This window comes from Rhincodon typus, chromosome 27, assembly GCF_021869965.1.
Source record: "Rhincodon typus isolate 14 chromosome 27, sRhiTyp1.1, whole genome shotgun sequence".
Classification (NCBI taxonomy): Eukaryota; Metazoa; Chordata; class Chondrichthyes; order Orectolobiformes; family Rhincodontidae; genus Rhincodon; species Rhincodon typus.
Genome location: NC_063358.1, coordinates 37,427,439 through 37,432,299, shown reverse-complemented (window position 1 = coordinate 37,432,299; position 4,861 = coordinate 37,427,439).

Genomic DNA, 4,861 nt, shown 5'->3' with positions numbered 1-4,861 from the left:
AGCCAATTGATGTTCGTGTACCGTTGTTGTTAATTTCCTTCCTATTTTCCGATGTAGTGTTTTTCCACAGTCTCTGCAGGGAATCTTGTATATGACATTGATCTGGTCCATAGTGGGTAGTGGGTCTTTGGTTCGGGTGAGCAGTTGTCGCAGGGTTGATGGAAAAGGTCGTAGGAAACCCACATCAACCCAACAACTGCTCACCCGAACCAAAGACCCACTACCCACTATGAGCAGGATCAATGTCATATACAAGATTTCTTGCAGAGACTGTGGAAAAACACTACATCGGACAAATAGGAAGGAAATTAACAACAACGGTACACGAACATCAATTGGCTGCAAAAAGACACGACCAATACTCACTCATCTCTATCCACGTGGATAAGGAGAACCACCAATTCGACTGGGACAACACCAAGATCCTGGGACAAGCAAAGCACAGACAAGCACCTGGTACTCCACGAAGAATGCCAAACACACAGCTCGACCCCACGTACACTCCACTGCGAAGGAAAACCGGAAGTGAGGTAATCCAGCTCAATGGACTCGAATTCAAACAACAGGCAGGAAAACACAACAGCGCTTCATCGGAGGCTGCACTGATGATGTTACCCAGCAGGGTAATGAAACGTCTGCAGAAAAAAAATGAACCAGCTCGGCGAGCCAACCAACCACAACATCCACAACCCGAACTACAAATCTACTCTAAAACCTTAGAGACTTCCCATTTTTCTTCTTTCCAAGTGCATACGGTCTCATGTTAAATGTATTAAGTGGGTAACCCCTTTATAAGGCACAAAATCCTTGGTGTATGAAACAGATTTGAAGTCAATGCAAGAAGATTTCAACCGCACTTCAATTACAACAGCTTTCAAAAGCTAAAAGCCAATTTATGTTTGGAATGTGAACTTCACACATTTCATTAAACTGTGGTGTAAATAGGACCCCGGGATTTTACTGGATTAACCATTAGGCTAACTTATTTGACCCCCAGATAGGAGAAAAGATAGATTAATGATAATGATAAATACTGGCTTACACACCAAGGAAAACACCCCTGGCTCCTCTTTGAAGTAGCAGCATTGGATTTTTTTTTATAAAAACATCCACCCATCAGGATAGAACAGTGCACTTGAAAGTCAACTGAGATTCTGTGCTCAGGTTTTGAAGTAGGATTTGAACCCAGAACGAATGAAAGGCAAGAAAGCCACCCACTAAGCCAAATATCTGAGAAAATAAGCCAGGGACCCTGCTCACATCCTGGTGAAATCAACTGAGAGAATGCAATGGCTCCTGGAAACTCACACTGAAATGTGGCAATGCAAAACCAGACAGCTGTGAAGGGCTTCAGTACAGGTAGGAAAGACCGTATAAAAAGTCAAAATTAGATCATGAGTCTTATACATGTTACCGAATATAAAGGAACAAGGTGATGGTAGTATGCTGAAATGTTACTTAACAGGCAGAGCTGTGAGTTACAGACACCACATTTGTTGCAAGGAGGACAGTAGTCATAGAAAGGGTGCAGCGAAACATTATGAAAATAAAATCTTGAATTGAGGTAATAGCTATGTAGAAAAAATTAAAACAGGATTTCATTTTTACCACACCAGAACAGAGACAAATGAAAAATCTAATGGAGTTTTTCAAAGTTGCGATAGATTTCTTCACACAGGAAAGTGGCACAGGTCTGCAACATTTTCCACACAAAAATAATCTCACGAGGGCACAATTACTAATTTTAAATCTGCCATCAGGTTCCGTGAGCCGAAGGTATCGAGGAACATGGGTTGAACGAAGTTGGAAATAGATCAACGAGGGAATCATCAAATGGCTGAACAGGCTTAACGGCTGACCCTCTTCCCTATGTTGACGAGATGAACAGTGAAATTATTTACACTCGTCATCAGTCCATTGATGAGCATCAAGATTATTGCAGGAAGAAAGCAGAATTAATGTTTCGGGTCAGAGTGCTACCGGATTCAACGTTAACTCTGCTTCCTTTCCACAAAGAAAGCAGAGTTAATGTTGAACCCGGTGGCACTTTGACCCGAAACATTAATTCTGCTTTCTTCCCACAGAGCCTGCCAGACCTGCAATTCCAGTCTTTGTTTCACATCTCAAGCACGCATAGTTCTTTGTTTATTTTTTAAAAATGGTCATTCGAAGAGGGAGTTCAGAAAAAAACTCTCATTCTGAATGCAATATGAGCAGTATGATTTATCATTTGAGCGTTTGGATTTGAAAGGAGTGGCATGTGGATTTTTGGCATCGTACAGGAGGGTTTAACAATGAACTTATCAGTCTTTCTGGAGCCATAACTTTAAATCAGTATATGCCAGAGTGCAACTGACTTGGAGGCGTTTGGGGAGATAAAAGGAATCTGTACATTGAGTGTTCTACTGTCAGAGAGAGCAAACATTGAAAGCTTGCTTTGGTTTAGAATAATGTTGATTTTTTTCGCTGACAGAAACCTCATATTGGAAATCTTTTGTTTTAGTTTGCAACAGACCTGGCTAGGATTCCACATTTAACAGTTTCCCCTTGTGAAAGGAGTTAGCTCAGAACAGTAAGGAAGTAGGTTTTCAGTGCAAGTCTTTTAGTTCAAAAATTCTAAAATTCAAAAATTCAAAATTCTCTTTCTCACGTCTTATGTTCCTAGTAGTGTTTGGTTAGACTCCTGACAGGATAATTTGAAGCTAAGAATATTTAAGCTCTGTTGCATTAATAATGAAGAGAATTTAATTGCCTCTTTAAAGATCAAAAATTGAAAGAAACCGTTAAGCCAAACCTATAGATGTCATACAAAAGGAACACTCTCTGGTATGAGTCAAGTGATGGCATTGTGGTAAAGGTGGGATTTGGTTTTGCTATGTGCTCTGAAATCTTTCAAATTGCACTATTAAATGGTTTGGTTTGTTCTATTAGAGCTTAATTTGTGCTTCATAAATTGGTTTTATTGTTACAATCAAATCTGCAGCATTGTGTGCGTTTGCTTCAGCAAAAGACCATGACATTATAATAAGATAAAACCTGACCTATCAAGCCAGGTTGCAATGTGATCTGACTGGTCTAGCAGTAACTGCAGCTGGGACAATAAAGACTTTTTAAGAAGGTGAATTATTTGAAGTGCCTGATAGAGGAAAACTGAGAAAAATTTCAAAACATGGAGAAAACAAGGAAACAGGATGATAGTAATAGTTTCAATTGAGCAACTGGCGCAAAAATTTGACTCAATTGTGATACACAAGCCCAAAAGAAGTTGGAATAAAGGTAGCTTATTCGGCCCACTGAGTCTGCTCTGCCATTCAATGAGATCATGGCAGGTCTGTGTACGATCTACAAGATGCACTGCAGAAATTCACCAAAGATCCTCAGACAGCACCTTCCCAAATCCACGACCCACTTCCATCTAGAAGGACAAGGGTAGCAGACTTATGGGAATACCACCACCTCCAAGTTTCCCTCCAAGCCACTCATCATCCTGACTTGGAAATATATCGCCATTCCTTCACTGTTGCTAGGTCAAAATCCTGGAATTCCCTTCTTAAATGGCATCATGGATCAACCTACAGCTGGTGGATTGCAGCGGTTAAAGGCAGCTCACCAACACCTTCTCAAGGGCAACTTGGGATGGGCAAGAAATACTCGCCAGCCAGCGACCCCCCACATCCCACAAATGAATAGAAAAACAAAATCCGATAATCCTTAGCCTCACTTTCCTGCCTTTTCCCCTAACCCTTGACTTCCTTAATGATTAACATTCTCTCTCCTGCTAAATCTTTTAAATTTGTTGACTCAGAAGTAGTTAACATGCACATTAGGATGAAAGTAACATAAAGACTGTTCGCCAGTTGCCAGAATGTTAAGAAACTAATATCCCTAAACACGTGAACAGTACAAATTTAAGCCCATGGTGTAAAAGTTTCAACCCAAAATGCAAAATCTCAACTCATTCGATAACTTTATTAACATACTATAGTGCTTGTCAAGGATAGTGAAGGACTCAAAGCAAACCACAAGAGATTTAGCCATTTTGAAATCAAAGGAAGAAAGATAGAAATCTAAATTAGTAATAAAAAGTGATTTTAAAACTTTATGTTTAAAACATTTAATTTCACAGATTTGACATTAGTTTTTTGATGACTTGGTCTATCTTGGGTCATATCTTTTGAATGCAGTTGAAAACTATTCAAATACATTCTTAAAGCACTAACGCATTTTTATTGTAACAAGGAATGCATTAAATTCTTCTGTTGAGTACTGTGCAGTGTTTTTCAGAAGTAGATAGATTTATCAACTCCCCTCAATAATTCTGAAAAATTTAAATTTAAAAAAACCGTCCAAAACCCTCAAATAAAAACTAACAGACGTCATAAAAGGAGCAGGTTAAGTTCACTTAAAATTTCTACTCAAACATGTCAACATCTCACCCTTTAGGATGGTTTTATTTCTGGCCTGAAAATGTAAGTAATAATTGGAGTGGTGTCGAGTTGGTCATAGATAAACTCAACAGAAAGTAACAGCAATAGGTGAAGATAAGCATTTTCCAATCCCGTATCGTTTTCTAAGAAAGACTACATAAAAACTGTCAGCTTTAACATAAAGGAAGCTTTTACCTAAATGGCTTCTCTCCTGTATGGGTCCGTACATGCTTCCTCAGGTCACTGAGCGTGGTAAAGTACTTAGTGCAGCCTTCTGATTCACAGTTAAATGTTTTCCCTGTGTGAAGCCGCTGATGGGCTTTCAGCCTAGAAATGAAGTGGAAATAAAGGCAGTTACTATAACTGCAGTGCATTTTTCAGAATTGACAACTTGATGCACAATACAATCAACAACTGCTAAATCATTGGTTACA